General features: G+C 36.5%; 1 protein-coding gene and 1 pseudogene across 2 annotated transcripts in view; one reads left to right on the forward strand and one right to left on the reverse strand.

The window, feature by feature from the left end:
* Positions 1–21,775, reverse strand: part of STAG1 (stromal antigen 1) — a 381,447-nt gene that overhangs the window by 349,920 nt on the left and 9,752 nt on the right. The window lies entirely within an intron of this gene.
* LOC114501316 lies at positions 7,262–9,818 on the forward strand (annotated as a pseudogene).

Here is a 21,775-nt window from a genome sequence, read left to right on the forward strand (position 1 = left end):
ACTTAACTCAAAATAGGATCTGACCTGTGTGGCTCAGTTGGTTCAGCATCATCCCACAAAGCAAAAGATCACCAGTTTGATTCCTAGTCGGGGTACATGCCTGGGTTGCAGGTTCGGTCCCCAGTAGGATGTGTTATGAGAGGCAAGTGATTGATGTTTCTCATATGGATGTTTCTCCCCTTTCTTCCTCCCTCCCTCCCCTCCCCTCTCTCTCTAAAAATAAATAAAATCTTAAAAAAAACCTCAAAATATAACAAAGACCTAAATTTAAGTGCTAAAATTATAAAGCTGTCAGAAAAAAATCACAGGTGGGGTAACCTATGTCCTTGGAATTGGCAATGGTTTCTTAGAAATACCAGAACACAAGCACTTACAGGGGAAAAAAAAAAAAAAAACACATAAATTGTACCTGATATTTAACTTCAAACACTATCAAATGAGTAAAAAGACAACTCACAGAATGGGAGAAAATATCTGAAAACGATATAACTGATAAGGGTCTAAAACACAGAATATGTAAAGAATTATTTTAATTCAGCAACAAAGTACTCTTTAAGCATGAAAAGACATTTTTCCAATGCTGACATATGGGGTCAGCAAAAGTGGATTCATTCAATAGTTGAGAGTAGATGAAACAGCGCTTATTCTTCTATTATAATTTATTAATTATTGTAAATTTTATTTGTATTACAACTGCAAATCTACTTTTGTCCACCCCTGTACAATTAGCCAACAAACTCAACTGCACTATTCATTAAGAAAATTCATCACAGGTTCGATTCCCAGCCAGGGTACATGCCTGGGTTGCAGGCCATAACCCCCAGCAACCACACATTGATGTTTCTCTCTATCTTCCTCCCTTCCCTCCCTAAAAATAAATAAAATCTTTAAAAAAAAAAGAAAAAAGAAAATTCAAGCCAAAAGCACAATGAGATACTACTTGTCACACAGTAGGACATGCAAATAGAAAGCCAATACTGAAATTCATACGGAAGCAAAGGAGCCTCAAATAGTCAAAACAATTTTGAAAAGGAAGAACAAAGTCAGAGGGCTCACATGTCTCAATTTCAAAGCTTACTATAAAGCTATAGTAATCAAAGCAATGATTTTTTTTCTCTAATCAAAACAAAAATAAAAATAGGTGTTGGCAAGGATGTGGAGCAACAGAAATCCTACATTGCTGGTGGAAATAGAACATGGTGCAGCAGCAGCTGCTGAGAAGAGTTTGGCAGTTCCTCAAAAAACAAAACAAAGAATTAACTGTACAATCCAGCAATTCCAATCCTAGCTAGACACCCTAGAAAAATGAAAACATATGTTCACACAGAAATTTCTACACAAATATATATAGCAGCATTATCAACAATGACTAAAATATGTATCAGACAAACAAACTGTGGTATACACATACAACAGAATATCATTCACCCGTAAAAAGGAGTAAGTATTGGTACAAACTACCACTTGGATGAAACTCAAAAAACATTATGCTAATAAAAGCCCAATACACATTAAACTATTTCATGTATATGAAATACCATAAAAATAAGCAAATCCGTAAAGGTGAAAGCAGGTAAGTTAGTTGTCAAAAGCACTGATTTTTGTTGGGGGTCTGGGGAACAGGAAGTGATTATTTAATGGACATGGGGTGTTCTTCTGGTGTGATAAAGACATTTTGAAAATAGAGTTAGTACAGTACAAATGCACTAAATGTCACAGAATAAAACACTTTAAAATAGCTAACTGCATGTTATGTAAACACCTCAATTTTTATTTTTTACTAAAGCAAAGGTTAATGTTGGGGAACCAATATGTATTGTCATACACTAATAAGAAACAGTTTTACTGCCTACTTATGGGTATTTATACTATGTTTAGATGCTTGATTCACTCCCCTAACCCCCTGAAAAATAATGTGCAGTAAAGAATCATGGAATCTTTCAACCGTGGCTAGTATGATTCATTCGTTGGACGTTGCTGAGCAAAGTGAAGGCTGCAGGTTTGATTCTGAGTCAGGGCACATATCTGGGTTGGGAGTTTGGTCCCCAGTTGGGGCACTTATAAGAAGCAACCAATCAATGTTTCTCTCTCATATTGATGTTTCTCTCTCTGCCTTTCTCCCTCTCTAAAATTAAATAAATAAAATCTTTAAAGAATAAGAATCATGGAATCTTTCAAACACACAGTGAATTCCTACAATTATCTTAACCATGTGCTATGCCTGCTTTATAACCAACCCTAATGGAGAATTTATAATCCAGGCATGTCAGATTACAATACAATTTATATAGATGAACAACTACAGTTATTTATGTCAGTTTAAATGAACTTTTCCCTCATTAAAGGAGGGTTTGAGAACTTCAGATAAGTACCACAGAACTTATTGATAAAATATAATGCAACTTTTTTTGCTTATATTATATACCCCCAGAAATATGGTGCTTTTTGTTCTTTTTTCTTCCTTTCTGATTATCTTAAGGCCTAGAAAAGTTCACCTTCACAAAATTCCATTGTTTTTATTAAAATGCTTATGTCTAAAGATTAATTCTCTTACAGTATTGAAATCTGAATTCGTAATGGTTTTCAAAAAACTAAGGTGTTAAAAATGATTTTAGCATTCCCTTCTCTAAGATATTTATTTTTGATATTTCATTTTCCCTTTAATCTCTAATACTTCCCTCTCTACTCCAGTGCTCCTAATTCTTTTCTTTCTCTCTCTCATATACACACACCACTATGCAGAATTATACTGTACTTTTCCTTTCCACAATCCTAGAATTTAAAAAAAATTTTTATACTCCACCTCAATTGCAACGAAGTTGCAATGTGCATAATATATTTCACTTGAATGTTTAAGTCATAGCCCCTAGCAGAAACTATTTATTGCAAAGTAAATTTTACAAGAAAAATTTAAAACTAGAAAACAGTAAATAAATCATTTTAGTTAAGCAACTATTTTAATGAGAAGTTACCATTAAATGCAACTAAAAGCCAAATATAGTAAAATACAATCTACTTAACCAAGCTGAGTTAAGTGATATGGTCATATATGGTCATATATTTTATTATAATATACAATAATCCCTTTGTCCAACTTCTTTGAAAACGAAAGGAAAATGTTATCAGAAGCAATTTGTGTAGCATATTGGACTCTCCCAGTATGGAGATGCTTTGGACAATTTGACTTAGAGATAGAATAAAATTCTTTCACACACACTAAAAAAGAAAGAAATGAAACACCCTCTCCAGGGGGCTCAGTTGATTCAAGCACCATCTTGTGGACCAAAAGGCTGTGGGTTCGATCCCCAGTTGGGGTATGAGCAGGAGACAACCAAATGATGTTTCTCACATCAGTGTTTCTCTCATTCACTTGCTCTCCCTTTCACCCCCTTAAAAAATCCATAAACATAGCCTCATGTGAGGACTGAAAGAAAAAATTGTTGTAACATTCCTATTAAAGTAGCCTAATTAAAAAAGTTAAGGACAGTTTCTTAAGACCAGTAAATTTCACTCCTAGATACAGAGTGGACAGAAATGGCTGCACATGAGCATTAAAAACATATAAGGAATGTTCTTAGAAGCATTATTTGTAAATATGAGAGCATAAAGCTATACAATATACATCAACAGTACAATAAATTAAGGCATAACGTACAACTGAACACTAAAGAAATAAAAATCAACCACAGATCCATGCAGCATAAATAGATATCACAAACACACTATTAAGTGAAGGTGGCAAGAAAAAAAATAGAGGGTGATTCTGTCTACATGAAACTCAAAAACAAACAAAGCCTTAACTGTAACATTTCAGGATACAGTCTTAGTAGGTAGAAATATTTTTTAAAAACAAGCAATTATAACCATAAAAGTCAAGATACTGGTTCATTTAGGATAAAGGATGAGTACTGCAATTTGTAATGCAAATGAGCATGCAATGAAGGAATTTCTGTGGTGCTGACAATGTTCTGGTTCTTGACCAAATTAGAGTGTCACAATGTTTACTTTATAAATATTGAAGCAGTACATTTGTTTGATGCACTATGTTTTATTTCACAATTAAAAGTTCTCTTCAGAAAGCCAATGAGCCCTAGCCAGGTAGCTCATTTGGTTAAGAGTGTCATCCCAAAAAGCCAAGGTTGTGGGTTCAACTGCCTGTCAGGGCACTTAAAAGGAATCAACCAATGAATGCATAAATAAGGGGGACAAGAAATCAATGTTTCTATCTATATATTTCTCTATTAAAAAATCAATTAAAAAAAGAAAATGAACCCTGGCTGCCGTAGCTCAGTGGATTGAGTGTGGGCTGCAAACCAAAGCATGGTAGGTTCGATTCCCAGTCAGGGCACATGCCTGGGTTGCAGGCCACAGCCGCCAGCAACCGCACATTAATGTCTGTCTGTCTGTCTCTGTCTCTCTCTCTCTTTCTCCCTCCCTTCCCTCTCTCTAAAAATAAATAAATTTTTAAAAAGATTTTATTAAAAAAAAGAAAGAAAATGAGAAAAATCTACTAGGCATTTTAGACAATCACTACAGCTTTAAAAAGTTATATATAACCAGTATACATAAATCAGTATGAATCACTTCTAATGGTTCACAATACTTAACTCACCTGGGCCTCTGTGCAAATGGTTTCTGCTCTACTCTTACTTGCTCTTACTTAGTATGAATGCCTGCACCTTCCTCGAACTTTCTCTATCAGCTTGTTTAATATTGGAAAAAGATAAAACTCTTGGGGTTAATCTTACAAATCTGAGATTTCCAATTAGTGATATGCAAACCACTTGTGGCTAAGGAGCAGTTTCAGGTGTTACATAACAAAAAGTTTTTAATCTAATTAGTTATTTATTTTCTATTTATGGCAAGTAAAATTAGTTTCCCCATTCACTATAATATTCTAATTTCCTTTAAAAATGAATGCAGGGGAAAATGACAATTTAAAAATTTAAATAGCAGTAAGTACCAGTAAAAGGTGGTAAATACTTACGGCAAAAGTGTTGACATTAGTCCCTGGATAACTGATCCTGAAAACACTGCTATATCTATAGCTTTGACAATAGAATTCTAGGATACTTATCTTACAAACCCAATTAAGCTGTGTACAAAACAGAATATAAATTAAAATAACATCTACTCTTCTGTAAAGCCTAAATTAATTACTGACCAAACCCACAAACATGACTATTAATAACAATAATTAACTAACTGGCCAAAGCAGCTATAAATGCTTAAGAAAAAAAGAGTAAAACTATGCATTCTCTCCCCGGTACACAACTGCCCACAACAGAAAAAAAGCATAAAATTTCCTTTCTTTTTGCATGTAATTTACTTTATTTTTAAATTACATTTTATTATTTATGGTATTTCAGTTGTCCAAATTTTTCCACCTTTGTTCCCTTCCACCCAGCCAGCCCCCAGCTCCCTCAGGCAATCCCCACAGCATTGTTCATGTCCATGGGTCATGCATATAAATTCTCTGTCTACTTTACATCCCCATGGCTATTCTGTTAACTACCTATTTGTACTTCTTAATCCCCTCACCTCTTCACCAACTCCTCCACATCCCTTGCATATCTGGCAACCATCAAAACACTCTCTATACCCATTATTCTATTTCTGCTCTACTTGTTGCCTGGTTTGCTTTTTAGATTCAATTGTTGAGAAACATGTATTTATCATCATTTTATTGTTCATAGTTTTGGATCTTTTTCTTAAATGAGCCCTTTTAACGTTTCATACATTAATCGTTTGGGTGATGACGAACACCTTTAGTTTTTGCTTTCTGGGAAGCTCTTTATCTGTGCTTTGATTCTAAATGATAGCCTTGCTGGGTAGAGCAATCTTGGCTGTAGTTCCCTGCTTTTCATGCCTTTGAATATTTCTCGCCAATCCCTTCTAGCCTGCTAAATTTCTTTTGAGAAATTGGCCTTATGGGAACTCCCTTGTAGGTAACTAACTGCCTTTCTCTTGCTGCTTTTAAGATTCTCCCTCTATATCTTTAACATCTGGCATTTTAATTATGATGTGTCTTGGATCTATCTTGTTTGAGACTTATTTGCATCTATCTTGTTTGAGACTCTGTGCTTCCTACACTTGCATGTCTATTTCCTTTGCCAAATTAGGGAAGTTTTCTTTCATTATTTTTTCAAATAGATTTCCAATTTCTTGCTCTTTCTCTTCTCCTTCTGGCACCCCTATGGTGTGAATGTTGAAACACTTGAAGTTGCCCTGTAGGCTGCTTGCATTATCCTCAGATTTTTTTGGATTCTTTTTTCTTCTTGTTATTCTAATTGCTTGGTTTTTGCTTCCTTATGTTCCAAATCACTGATTGGATTCTAAGTTTCATTCACTCTACTATTGTTTACCTGTAAATGATTATTTTAAACAGTGTATCCTTCATTTCTGCCTGGATCTTTTTTATGCTGTCGAGGTCTTCACTAAATTCCTTGGGCATCCTAATAACCAGTGTTTTGAACTCTGCATCTGATAGATTGCTTATCTCCATTTTGTGTAATTCCTTTTCTGGAGTTTTGATCTATTCTTTCATTTGGAAGATGTTTCTCTCTCATTTTGGCAGCCTCCCTGTGTTTGTTTCTATGTATTAGGTAGAACTGCTATCGATTCCTGTCTTAACAGTGTGGCCTAATGTAGAAGGTGCCCTGCAGGGTCCAACGTCACAACCTCCTCTACCACCCAAGTTGGCTACTCAAGGTGGGCCCTATGTGTGGGCTGAGTACACCCTCCTCTTGTAGTTGATTCTTGATTGCTGTTGACAGTTCAATGGGAAGGGTTTCCCCGGGCCAGTCAGCTGCAAGGACTGGCTATGACCACTGACCACCAATCTCTGCCCTCCATGGAGGAGCAGCTATGCAGGGACAGGGTGGTGGTGCTCCGATATGGTCTGTAGCTATCCACTGGGTGGGCAAGCCAAACTCAGACCCCACCCAAGTTCTGCCAGGACCACACTTCATGAGCTTTAAAGCAATCTGAGATGGCTGCTACTTTGCTGGGCTTGGAGATGCCCAGGCAAAGCCAAGCTGTGAATCTAGGCTGACTGCTGCTAGTGCTGGGCCTGGTACTGCTTACCCACTGCTTGTTTGATAGGATTTAGGAAGTTGTGAAGCATGAACCAAGACCAGCCATTCATATGGAAAAGTCATGGTTAACAGCTTGGGTGTGCCTGTAATTTGGGTGGGACAGAGTCTCAGGGGATCTCCTGAGTGAGGCAAACAGTGTTAGCCACGTTCATGGAGACTCAGATATGGCTTGTGGCTCCATGAGGAGAGTACTCAGTAAAGGGACAAAGGCCTCTGCCTGCCCTTCTATCTGAGAGAAAGTCGTCCACCTTGTCCAGCTCCCACCTTGATGGCAGCAGACACTTCAGTTCCTCCCTGTATGCCACTGGTGTCTTAAACTGCTACACCAGTGCTGCACCTCAGAGAGAGTCAGTCTGATTACAGTCGTGTGTTGGGTTCTTTAAGGGTAACTGCTTGGGACTTGAGCAGTTTCTTCCACTGACTCAATCCCTGCTGGTTTTGAAGCCAGAAGTTATGGGGGACTTATCTTCCTTACATTGGAACCCTGGGCTGGAGGGCATGGTATCGGGCTGGGACTCCTCACTCCCAAGATATCCCTCCCTAATTTTTATCCACCACACATGGGTGTGGGACCAGCCTGTTTTGTGAGTCTGCCCCTCCTACCATCTAGATGGATGTAGATTTCTTTAATTCCATAGTCGTCAGACTTCCATTCAACTGGATTTCTGATGGTTCTGAGCAATGGTTTTCTGTATTTTAGTTGTAGTTTTGATGTGGCTGCACAAGGAGGCAAGCTGTATTTACCTATGCTGTCATCCTGACCTGAAATCAAACTTTCAAATTAAAGCTACCCTGGACTCAAATTCTCATACCAACTCACTGTAAGACTTTCTAGAAATTTCTCTCTTTTTTCCAACCTTCATTTCTCAGACATAAAGTAAGGGTAACAATATGTACCTTCTCCAAATTACTTCACACTTTTGAGCCTCACTTTGGAATGGAGATAATAATATATCCCTTCCAGAAACACTGTTGTAAGGATTTGGGAATTGTGTAAACAGTTTTTCACAATAAAATGTACATAATAAGCATTAATAGTTTCCCTCTTCCTCGATTTCTCTTTTCTTTTTAAATGCAAGAACATAAAGCCACACAGTATTGTTAACCCTGACCCAAACCTTGACCCCAAGTAAAATCCACATGCTATTACTTAACCTCCTCATTTTATCCTTTGGGCAATCTTAAGTGAATAAAGTACAGATAGATATCTCCATTTCACATGTAAACTGAGGCTCAAAAAAACAGAGTAGCCCATATGGATCAGTACTGGAATTAAAAACAAAGCCCACATTTACCATAAATAGTTATCATTGACTTTGATATTACAGACATTTTAGTACTAAAGAAATCAATTCTACTTATCAGGAAACTTGTAGTGTTTTCAGAAAACAACCCAAAAAACAGAACATGAATTTTATGATTCTTTTTTCCAGAGACAGAAGGAGAGAAAGACACAGGACCTAAAAGTCCCTAAAAAAGATGAAGTTTATTTTGAAAGGAAGAAAGAGAGAAAGAAAGAAAAAAAGACAAAAAAAGAAGGAAGGAGGGAGGGAGAGGGAGGGAGAGAGGGAGGAGAGGGAGGAGGGGGAGGGAGGGAGGAAGAGAGAAGAGAAGGAAAGAAAGAAAAGAAAAAAACACAGACACATACTCATTTATATAAAAATCTAATTCCTAAAGTTGGAAATCAGTAAGTGTTTACATTTTCAAAAAAAATAGACATTTAAATTTTTCTTTTGCGTCTCATTCTTCAAAAGTAATTCATAATAAAGAATTACTAATGACTTTAGGTATAATATGGCCGTATGTTAATCCTTACCAAAGAACTGACAAGATGGCGGAGCAGAAGAACCGGAGAAGAAGCGGGCCTTCCACAAGTTCACCTACCTCAGTGTGGATATCAACCAGCTGCTTGACAGGTACTGGGAGGAGCTGACGCAGCTGTACAGTATCAGGTGTCGGCGGCGACTGAACTGCAACCTGGGGAGGAAGCAGCACGCACCCTACAGCGCCTGCGCAAGGTCAAGAAGGAAGTACCGCCCAGAGAGAAGCCTGACGTGATGAAGACACACCTACGGAAAAAGATCATCCTGCCAGACCCGGTGGGCGTGTACGATGCGAAGACTTTCAACCAGGTGGAAATCAAGTCAGAGATGATTGGCCACTACCTGAGTGAGCTCTCCGTCACTTCTAAGCCCTGAAGCTTGGTAGGACCGGCTTCGGGGCTACTCACGCCACTCACTCCACCCCCCACCCCCGCTTCATCCCTTTCAAGTAGCCAATGAAAGCACAGACTTACATTTTAACAAGAATAATGGTCATATGTTTATCTTTCAGATGTCTAGGATTTGTTTCAAAATAAGGGAGAGGGGTATGGGTAAATATGAAACACAGCACATGACAACAATTTTGAAGCTGGTTAATAATTATGTGAGAATTCACCAGACTATTCTGTCTTCATATGCATGCTTTAAGTTTTCCATAATTAAACGCTATTTTTAATAGGTTAATAAATTTTGACCACTGTTCATGGGAGCACTTTTTCTTGCTGTATTGAAAATTTTCAAGTAACCACATTCACCTAATAGAAATCCAGGTCTTTAAACATTCAGCATTATATTTTTGCATTTGACATAAGCAGAATTTCATTATTTTTTTCTAGCTGTAGTACTAAAATGCTGTGATGCCATGATTCTTGTTTGCTAATAGCAGCTAATGTTGTGTGACATTCTGAAATGTCAGAATTTCAATTTAGATTGAAATCTAAACAGACATTCTGAACATTCAGATAAAAAGAACAGGCAAGCTGAAACCCTCAAACATTGATCAGCAGAAATGGCATAACCATTTCTGGAAAAATTGGGCAATTTCTTAAAATGTTACACATAAATTACTACATGACCCAGCAATTCTATTCCTAGGTAACAACAAAAGAAATGAAAATATGTCTACACCAAGACTTGTACACAAATGTTCAAAGCAACATTATTCACAATTAAGTGAACTGCAGCATTATCCACGTTTTTCCACAAAACAAGTGGAAACAACCCAAATGTTCAATATCAATAGGTAAATGGATAAACAAAATGGACTAACTCTTTGGCAATAAAAACGAAAAGTACTAAAACATGGTAGTACATGAATTATCCTCAAAAACAGTGTTAAATTAAGGAAGCCAAACACAAATGACCACGTATTATACAATTCCATTTATATGAAATGTCCAAAAGGGGCAAATTATAGACATAAAATACAAATTAATTATTGCCTAGTTAGGGATGGAAATGAGAAGTGACTGCAAATGGTCCCAGAATTTTATTTTGGGGACGATGAAAATATACTAAAATTAGATTGTGGTGATAGTTGCACGGTTTTGCAAATTAACTTAAAAAATCACTGAACTGACACACACTTAAAAACAAGGGCATTTAATGTTACATAAATTATACCTCAATATAACTATGAAGGAGAAGGAGGCAAGGAGGCGCAGGAGGACTATAGTGCCTGTGGGATGATGGATGAATAGATCTCAAAGAAGTAACTTGATCAATCTCAAATCCAGGATTGACTACTAAATCCATATTCTTCCTCCAACCAGGGAGGAAGCGGTAAATCAATATATCTTTATCACTTTGCAAGGATAAATTGAATGTGTTAGTGAAGCAGTACAAGGGACACAGAAAAGATTCCTTTAAAACTGAAGTAAAGTTATGGTGAGAAAATAAAGAGGAATCAAACATAAGAAACTTCATCTGAAGAATGAAGAAAGTAAATACAGAAAATCCAAACAAGGTGGCATGGGAAGCAGGACCCAGGTCTTGTTTGGCTACATGAAATCTGAAACCAAATTAAGTAAATAGTATGAGTGTTCAAACAAATTAAATTTGGCAGTTTGTCTCCAACAATGTCTGTGGATAGTGCCCTGACCCAGATCTGCTGTAGTGCAGACAGATTTACCAGGCTATCATAGCTCAATAATACTGACACTAAGATGATATAGCTCACTTGGATTCATTCCAGGTTTATGGGTCAATCTTCAGATTATATTCTGTGTCTGATACATATCTTCCTACAGAAGGAGAATGCACTGATTGTCGAACACAGTCCATTTCATTTGAAAATTACACTTCTCAGTGTATACCAATAATGTGACATCCTGCTTTATACCTCAGACTTGAAATCATTAGAAACTCAAATCACTTCTGGATGTAAATAAAAAACTGGACTTCTAAACATATCAATTCTGAGAACCAGCCTGGTACATAGTTCATCAATTCCTGCGACACTTGAGAACTGACTCATCAGGCAGTCACAACCTTCCCTAGAGACACTCTTCATCCCTGCTACATGCCTCTGAAAATTGCAACTCGTATTTTGTTCCTTTTATAAACTGGATGAATGCTGTTTAGAAATCTGCAAATGTATAAAATGTCCCCCCAATTCAACTGCTCATATTCATATTTCATAGTTTCATAGTACTGTTACATTAGCTTATTTACTAGCCAACATCCTCTGAGATGACCAGGAGGACATATATGCGTATTCCCAATACAAGTGAGGCAGTGAAGTAAAAGTTAATTTACAAAAGGACATGCCGGTAATAAACAAACTAACTTGAATTAGAATTTAGGTCTTTGGTCTCCAAATACAGTAGTTCCTTCTACTTCAGACACTGCAACTGTCTAAAAGGCCAACCAAATAAAACCAAGAAAACTTATGCTTCTGCCAGGAAAACCAATGATTATCTTTTGCAGTCTTATGAGAAGTCGGAGAAATCTAATAAATAAGGATAATCTTCCAGGGATCAACACAGATGATAGATACTATAGAGTAAAACGCTCAAATATGAATAAAGGAGCCCAGACCAGTGTGGCTCAGTTGGTTGGGCAAGGTCGCCGGTTCATTCCTAGTCAGGGGATACACCTGGATTGTGGGTTCAGTCCCTAGTAGGGGCGTGCAAGAGAGGCAACTGACAGATGCTTCTCTCCCACTCTTTCTCCTTCCCTTCCCCTCTATCTAAAAATAAATAAAATCTCTTAAAATAATTTTTAATAAGGGAGAGAAATAATAGATTTAAACGTAATAGCGAAGAAAGTGCTAACAGAAACGAAATAGTTCAATTTGGAACCAAATAAGGATTTTAATGTTATATGTAAATGAAACAAAGGTGTGCCTTCTTTTGGAATCTTGTTTAAAAGCCTAATGCTTCTTGTATTTTTTACTGAAAAGATAATCCTTTTGATAAAGTTACCTTCTAGAGGGTAGACCTTTTGTAGTAGTTTTCCTCGCTAGGTCAGTGTTCTAGGAACCCATCTGTATCAGTGTACCAGCTGGCATTGTTGTAAGAGGCTGTGTTAGGTTTCAGTAATTTTTTTTTTTTGAAGACTCTTGAAACCCAATTCCTATTTCATGATGGGTGACTTAGGGCACATCTGTCCACATGGGAAGAGTGTTCAGCAGTTTTTGACCCCCCCCCAAAAAGCATGAACCCCATGCCCCACCCTCCCTATTCACCAGATGTTGCCCCAAGCCACTTTTTTGTGTGTTACCAGATGAAAAAAGTCCTCAAAGGGAAATGTTTTGCCGGTGTGGGAGAGGTAAAACAAAATGAGCAAAAGCACTAAAAGGCATCAAAATTGAAAAGTTCTAAAACTATTTTGGGTAGTGAAACAAAGATCTTGATAAATGTATTTCATCAAATGGAGAGTACTTTGAAGATGACTGAAGTTTAAACATCTACAAATACACAATTTTTTATAAATAAATTCTAGGGTTTTTAGGGTCCCCCCTCCTAGTTAAGTAAAGGTGAAGTTAATGTTTTGGTTCCATTACCAAAGTGGTATTAAGAAGCAAAATATAACCAAAATATTGAAATTGAGAATAGGCTGACAGTGACCAGAGAGGAGAGAGGAGAGGGGATAATGGGGGAAAAGGGTGAAGGGTTTATAGGAACAATTATAAAGAACGCATGGACAATAACAAGGGGGGTGGAAACAGGGGAAAGAGGTGGGGAGTGCTGGGGTGGTGGGGAGGGTTGGGGAAAAGGCAGAAAACTGTACTTGAACAACAATAAAAAAAATGTTTAAAAAAAGAAGTATGCTATTGAGTTGCCTGGGGCAACTCCAGAGGTGCCCCAGGGCTAAGATAAAGGACAAGGATACAGGACAAAGACATTGTTCTAAGACTGGTTGTTCCTGCTTTGTGGAAAGGCACTGACTCATGGGGAATCATGAATGCACCTGCGCAGAAGATACTACATGACCTCTGCTTCATTGTAATATCATTATAATAAATTAACATTGTGCAATCTCCTTCTCCGGTGGTCAATTAAGGAAAATCATGGGAGACCACATGAGCAGTACCTTTAAAGTAATATAACTACTTGTACATGTGCAATAAAAGCCCGCCAAAACTAGCCAGGAAATATCTGCCCTATGAAAACAGAATCCCTCCAGCCCTGGAGGTCAATCTCTGCTTGGAGTTGGCCTGCTCCCATGTTCTATGGAATGTACTATCGCTTAATAAATCTGCTCTCTCTTTCTGCTATAAACTCTGTGTGTTCAGTTCAATTCTTTGTCCACAATTACCAAGAACCTGGTTAGCTGTGCCCACCTGTAACACTATGATTCAGCAACTCCACCCTAGGTATATGTATCTGAAGAAATTAGAGCATATGTCCACCAACAGATTTGTACAAGAATGTTCACAGCTGCTTTATAATAAGCAAAAATTAAAAATAACCCAAATGTTCATGCACAAAAGAATGGATTAATACATTTTGGTGTATTCATACAGTAGAATACTACATAGCAATAAAAAAAGAATTGCTGATACAAGCCACAATATGCACAAACTTCACAGATGTCATGTTAAGTAAAAAAGACCAGACAGTAAAGTACACAATTAACTATAGACAAAAGTCAGAACTGGAATGGATATGGGGATATAGGAGGAAGAGATAATTGAGAAGAAATAAAAAGAACCTTCTGGGGTGCTGGAATTGTTTTATATCTTGATCTGGGAGGTGGTTACATGAATAAAAAATTGTCAAGTTTATAAGTAGTATACTTTATGTATTAATATGTTATATTGCAATAAAAAAGTTGGCATAAGATATTTGGAACATTTTATACAACACAAAACTTCCTTTAATCTTAAATTTTAAAACACCCAACTATTCCAAGAATGTAACTATAAATGAAAAAATAATTTTACACTAAAATTAGCTCATACTAGACTCAACCAAAATAATCACAACGATACATCTTTCAAATTTTGTTCTAAAATTTCTCTTAGTTTCCTGTACATTTCCAAGGGTTGAGCACAGCAAAACATCAAGGTAATCTCTATCTAGCTTCATGTCAATTATTTCACCTTCCAGAAATAAAATAGTAATTAAATCTAAGTCTCTCAATGAACAGATACAGTCATCTACTGAGAGGGGAAGTGATGAAGTAAGGGGGCTAGAGGAGAGAAGTCTTTATTGGTTAAACAGATAGAATTAAGAGAAAAAAGTAGAAAGCAGCTTAATGTATTTCAAAAGTTACAAGAGAGTCCAGGCTAGATAAGAACATCAAGAAGGAGGGAGAAAAAAAGAGACTTCAAAAGTCTAAAGGGCCCTACAAGACTGAGAAGAAATTGTTAATGTCTTTTATTTTTACTTTTAAAAAAAGATAAAAAAAAAGCTCAATGACATATGCAGAAATTCATGAATAAGTCTTTAATGGCAAAGTACCATTTCTTATTATTTACACAATGGGATGTTGCTGCCTAACAATTCAAATTTCCTTTTTTAAGGTTACTAAAAAGCTTCCAAGTGAAAAAGGTCAAGTGTTGGTATTATAATCACAAATCTATACATCCCTCAACATTTCTATGTAAATCCAATAATTCTTAAAAATATTTTGAATCAACATAGAAAGCTTCCAAATCATTCGATGAACCACTACCAAAAATCTTATTGTAAGCAAATCAGTCACCCGACATAATCAATATACCACCCTTTAAAAGACAAGCTTTCTTTTTTTACTGTGTGTTTGCTTCTATTTAAAATGAGGTCATAGGACAAAAGAATTATTTCCTATTTCCAAGCTTTGTCTAGGTTGACTTCAAAATGAAATTGATCAGTAACAATATGTAAGGAATGGATGAAGTAATAAAGTAGAAAGGAAAAAGGTGGCTGAAGAGATTTAGGAACTAATAGCACAATAAAAAAAAAACTCAGGAAAGAATGGTTATTATTAAGCATATCTGAACCAATAATGAAATAATCTCTAATAAGTAGGCTTAAAGTTTAACAATAAAGCTATGTCTACAGTATGAATCTAAGTTACTCAATTTGGTGTAATTTAAGTACCACTTACTGAATGTCTATTATTTTGCTCAACACTGTGCTCTGCTGCTATGGAACACACAAAAGTGACATACCTCTGCCCTGAAGACACTTAACAGTATATAAAAGAAAGCCACATCTGAATTACCAATTTATCCCAATACAAGTAGTCTTTAATTAGATGCCAAACAAGTAAAATAAAGTCACAATAGGATATTTGCAACTTAACCAATGTGGTTATTTTTCTTGGTAAAGGTCATCCCAGAAAGAGATGATTATTTGGGGAAATGAATTAACCACCAAAAAAGGATGATTATGTAAAAAATACTATCAGATATGACAGGAGTACCTGATATTTCTGGGAAGCCTGGCTATGGCAGGGTCTAAAGAAGCCACACTCCTGCTGAAAGGTGGTGGTGGTGGTAGATTTGGGTTTAATACATCAAAGGAATTATACTCAAATACATATACATGCATACATCATTTATACATGCAGAAACTTTGTCTTGGTTAATAAAAGTTCAGTATTGGTTTTGGGTGATGGTTATTATTCTTTTAATACAACGCAGCAAATCTATTAGCAAACTGTTTCCCTAAGCTATGTAAATTAAACTAGAATTTACAGTGCAGTGTGAAAAAAATGACAGCTGGGTTCTCCAAAATTAAGATATATTTACCTGTAACTTACTCAGTACTAACTGTGCTGCTAGTAGTGACTTTATACCCTCAAAACATACATATCCAAGTGTCATCTCTTTAATTCCATCACTCAGCTTACACATAAGGCCTAAGAAGTATTTCTTACCTGTTGCCCTCTTTTCGGCATTGCAAATACAAACTTTCAGCCACCAGAGATCTGCTCCGAAAGGTGAACTTCCAGAACACAGAAACCATTCATAATACTCACACTAGTACTATCAGTAGTACTAGTCATCCATTTCTACCCATATCATATGTTAAATGGGCTGGTATGGGAAGCTTCTCGCCATCTATCATGATCCACCTATTCTAACATATACATTTCCCCCTTATTTTAACATTTCTGAGAAAAAGAATCAACAGCATTTTATAATTGTTCTGGACAGACAGCAATTAAACATAGCTGTCAAGGTTCATCCACTAATTCAATCATAGCTGTTCACCATGTACTGAGTCATCTGCATTGTTAGTTACATGCATGCTGAATTTAACTACCTTTAAAGAATCTCTTAAAATATTATTGTATAATTTGGCATAGATTGCTTCTCAGTTTTTTGCTAAAATCAAGTGTATAATTTGGCATTGCAATGAAATTACTGTGCACAAAGGTACAAAAACTGAGATTAGTAAGTGCAATATTCATTATTGCTAGTAATAATCCCAATTCCATATTTTCTTACAAAGCAATAAAGTTATTTATAGGATATGGGAACAGCCACAAGTAAATGAAGCTGTATTATGTTTTGTTACTGAGATACATACAAAAGAAAAGCCTATCACATGCCAAGCAATGCAAATGAAGGCAGAAGAAATTGCCAAATCTGTGGGAATAGATAAAAGATTTCAAAGCAGTGAGTGGCTGGTGCAACCAATTATAGACTGCACATACATTTGACATATGTTTTATTCTTATTAAATGCAAAATAGTGCTGCCTTCCATTAATGGTACATCAGGTTGCATGAACTAAGATTTTTTAAATCAGTACCCTTCATTCTTGTTCTTCCCTCCAGTCCTCCTCATTTTAGGATGCACCACCATTCATTCAATTATTAAAGTCAGAAACCTGGAGATCATCTGACTCATCTCTCTCCCTCATTGTCTACTCTATCTCCAAAACACATATAGAATCAGAAAACTTCTCATGTTTACCTCTATTACAACCATGGCCCAAGGCACTATCACCTGTCACCTGGACACTGCAAAATCCCTAATCCTCCCCTCCTCCACTCCACCCCCACCACAATCCAGTATTCACACAACAGATAGGGCATAAGTTCTCAACCTTGGCACTCTCGACGTTTTGGACTAATAATTCCATTATAGGAGGCTGTTCTGTGCATTGTAGTATGTTTAGCAGCATACCTGACCTCTACCCCCTAATACCAATTGCATACACCATCACCCCCAGCTGTGACAACCTAAAATGTCTGCAGATACTGCCATATGTTCCCTGGAAAGCAAAATCACCTGCAGTTGAGAACCACTGAGCTAGAACAGTGTTTTTTAGATGTTTCTCATTTTACTTATAATCAAATCTGCACTCCTTAAGAGTTCTTGCTGACCCTAACATAATCTACATAATACAGACTTTGGCCTACCTCTCTAACCTCATGTGATGCCACTACATTCTTCTTGCATTTTGCTCCCTCCAGTCACTATGACCATCTCTCAGTTCCTAAAATATCAGAGCCATTTCTGCTAAAAAGACTGTTGCCTTTGCTCTTCTTTGTGCCTGGACCATTCTTGCCCAGGTTCTATGCCTGGCTCAGCTTAAATTTCATATCTTCAAAAATGCCTTTCCTGACTTTCCCTATTTAATGTATGTATCCCATTATTACCCATCATAGCATTTCACATTTATTCTCCTTTTAGCATTTACCACAATATATGGTTATTTTATGTGTTTACCTAATAACTGATTGTCACAGGAGGATATAAATACCTTGTCTGCCTTATTTCCAACATCGAGCTGAGATAAAACAAACAAATATGTAACTGGCAAACCTTAAGTACTAGATCAGTTGGCATCGATGATAATCTCAGAACCATCCCCCTCTCACTCCCCAACTATTTTTATGATCATTTCCCCTTGAAGTAGAGAAGACAGAGGTGGGGACAGAAAGAGCCTAACAAAGCCCCTAACAAGAGAATCAGCCTGTCCTTTGAAGCCAAGCACTGACTTCTTTCTAGCTATGAAAAGTCCTAAATGGCATCTTCTTCCAATATAAGGCTGTTTTGTCTATAATGAAAATCTGTTGTTTAGTATAGCTACTTTCATTAATTATCTTGGCTAGATCTTCTGGATAACTTGCTGCAGCTTCTGTATTAGTACTTTTATGTTATGGAGCAGCTTCTTTCCTTAAACCTCAGGAACCAACTTGCTAACTTCAAACTTTCTTCTGCAGCTTCCTTACCTTACAGCCTTCGTGGAGTTGAAAAGAATTAGCGCCTTAATCTCAATCAGGCTGAAAGGAATATTGTACCTGGTTTGATCTTCCAGACCACTAAAACCTTCTCTAATCAGCAATACGACTATTTGGCTTTCTTATCATTCATTGTGTTCACTGGAGTAGCACTTTTAATTTCCTTCAAGAACTTTTCCTCTGCATTCACAACTTGGCTAACTGATGAGCGCAAGAGACCTAGCTTTTGGTATATTTCAGCTTTCAACATGCCTTCCTCACTGAGTTTAATCATTTCCAGTTTTTGATTGAAGGTGAGAGGCACACAACTTTCTTTCACTTCAACACTTAAGAGGCCACTGTAGGGTTATGAATCACCCTAATTTTAATATTGTGTGTCTAAGGAAATAGGAAGGCCCAAGGAGAGGGAGAGAGATGGGGGAACAGCTGGTCAGCGGTGCAGTCAGAACACACATATTTATCGACTGCCATCTTATATGGGCATGGTACATGGTGCCCCGAAATAATTACAATAGTAACATGGAAGATCTCTAATCACAAATCACCATAACAAAGATTATATAATAAAAAGAGTCTGAAATATTACAAGAATAGCCAAAATGTGACAGACATGAATTTTGCAAATGCTGTTGGAAAAATGATGCCAACAGACTGTTCAATGCTGGGTTGCCACAACCCTTCAATTCGTGAAAAGCACAATACTGCAAAGTACAATAAAATGAAGTGCAATTAAAAAAAAAAGGTATGCCTCTGTTAATATTCAATTTCTGAACCCATCTTTAAATTAACCTTGAAGGGAAAAATCTAAATTACTGTTTGACAACAACAGCGTTGATTACTAAAAATACCTACTACATCTCTAATACAAATTTACTTACAGAAAATAAAACAGTAATCTGAGTCCATGATTAGACTCAAAAAATAACAAAGGACAAAGTATTTATAAACTAAAAGTCTACATAACTTTTAGTTAATGATTTGAACAAAATAATTTGTCTTATGTTCCTTTTAATCTATTCTTTCTGATAGCATTCTGTGTATGCATTTGAGGGATTGGAGAAAGTGATAAAGGAGTACATTACAAAGGGAACATAAGGGAACCCAGGGTCTGAATCTCAGTTCTGCTAATTACTATGTGGCCTTTGGAAAATCACTTACCTTCTCTGTGCCTGAGTTCCCTCATTTGTAAACTGAAACTTAATAACAGTACCCATACCTCATAACAATGGTACCCATCACATAGGGTGATTGTAATTATTTCAGTAAATATATGTAAAATGCTTAAAACAGAACCTAGTATGTGGAAGTACTATCAACATATTGTTTCTTTGCATCACTGTGGTTAATCACTACCGTACCAGACAGTATACATATGAAACATTTCCATCTTTGCAGAAAGTTCCATTGAATGGTACTGTATCAGACTACAGGATAGTTAGAATGTCTGGTGAGATAATGTATATTATCATCTGTAATTCTTTTTGGAAATGCTTGGAAATAAAAACGCTCTAAATCCAAAATATTCTTTAATCTGCAATTTGATGTGTAACAAAAAACTTGGAATTCAGTCCTATTTAACAAGTCATATATAAAAGGGGGCTGGGGAATGAAAGAAACTGTTTATACTCTGAGAGATAATCAAATAAATGGATTTTTTAATTCCCTTTCTACCCTGCCCCACTAACCTCTCTTCCTCAGCACATGGTACCATGATTAGAAAATAAATTACATTCAAATACAATTATCAACATATTAACAAAGCAAAGTTATGATACAGTTATATATATATACTTCTTTAATGCAGTAAATAAGGTCTACAACATCTATAATATGAAAGGACTTCTGATTTCTATTGGTAACAAAGTCAAAGGTATTTCTTACACAACTGTGATTCATTGCCTATATTCAAAAATCAAACTAAATGCTAAATCTCACTTAGCAGGTAGTGAAATAAACATATGATTGTTTTTCCATCTAAGTTCATGAACCCTAGGTTTAAAAAAAAGACTGCTTAAAAGACTACACACTTCAGTCACAAAAACCTGTACTCAAACCCACCACTTCCTAGGTAGGTACTTAATCTCTCATTTGTGAAATGGGAATAATACCTACATAAAATTATTGTGTTATTTAATTATTATCATGATACCTGACATAGTATTTGATGCATTCTCAATAAATGTGTACACAATCATTAGTAACCAAGTTTGGTCAATTATATAGTTCATGACCTTCACTGTGCATCAGAAACTCAGAGATTTGATATCAGTTATCTGGAGTAGATCCCAATCACTGGTGTATTTTTAAAGCTCCCAGATGATTCTAATGTGCAGCCATGGACCTAAGGACAAAGTTCAAAATCTAGTTTGGCACACTAGACACTCTGGTCACTGCTTACAGCTCTATATTTTAATCACTCCTCATAGGCACTCTGTGCTCTGAACACACTCAGTTAATGCTTCCTCAAGAAGTGGGCTATAGTAGTGGCTCTCCAACTTCAGCCTGCATCAGAATCACCTGAAGAACCTCCTGAAACACAAATTGCTAATCTTAGGTACAAAGACTTGAATTCTAAGAAATTTTCAGGTAATGCTGACACTGCTGGTGCAAAGACCACAGTTTGAGAAACCAATGGGCAACATTAGATCACAAGCCTGTCCCTTTGCAATTACCTGAAATGTCATTCCCATCTCCATTATCACACTCTTGCCTAGCTAGCTTACACTTCTCTTGCAAAATTACATAGAATTCAATTTCAGGAAGCATTTACTCACTTCAACAAACCACCAAGGTATTTGTTACCTAGTATAAAACTTAGATACAAAACAACACACTATAAAATGTTCTTAATGTACACTAATGCACAGGGTAGTTATCTGCTAGTATACACAAATTCTTTTTAAGAATTAGGGAAAAAGGCCTCCTTTGGGCAGGTGAATAAGAAAAGGGTAAAAAAGCAAACAGACGGTCTGTCAAGCAGACTAAAATCTGGATTTCAGTCTCCACCAACTCCCTTGGGCAAGCACCTTTATGTGGAGCACCAATTTCACAATCAGTCATGGCAGTCCTTGCACAGCATACAACCAAAACAGAAAGGAAGAACACTCAGACCAAACCTGGATTTGAAAAAGCGTGAATCAGAAAAGGATTTTTAGAGAATGTATCACCTAAGTTCTGTATCATAAATTGCGTTCTCTGTACATCAGAAAGACAAAACTGTGCTTTA

The sequence above is a fragment of the Phyllostomus discolor genome, chromosome 7, assembly GCF_004126475.2.
Source record: "Phyllostomus discolor isolate MPI-MPIP mPhyDis1 chromosome 7, mPhyDis1.pri.v3, whole genome shotgun sequence".
Lineage (NCBI taxonomy): Eukaryota > Metazoa > Chordata > Mammalia > Chiroptera > Phyllostomidae > Phyllostomus > Phyllostomus discolor.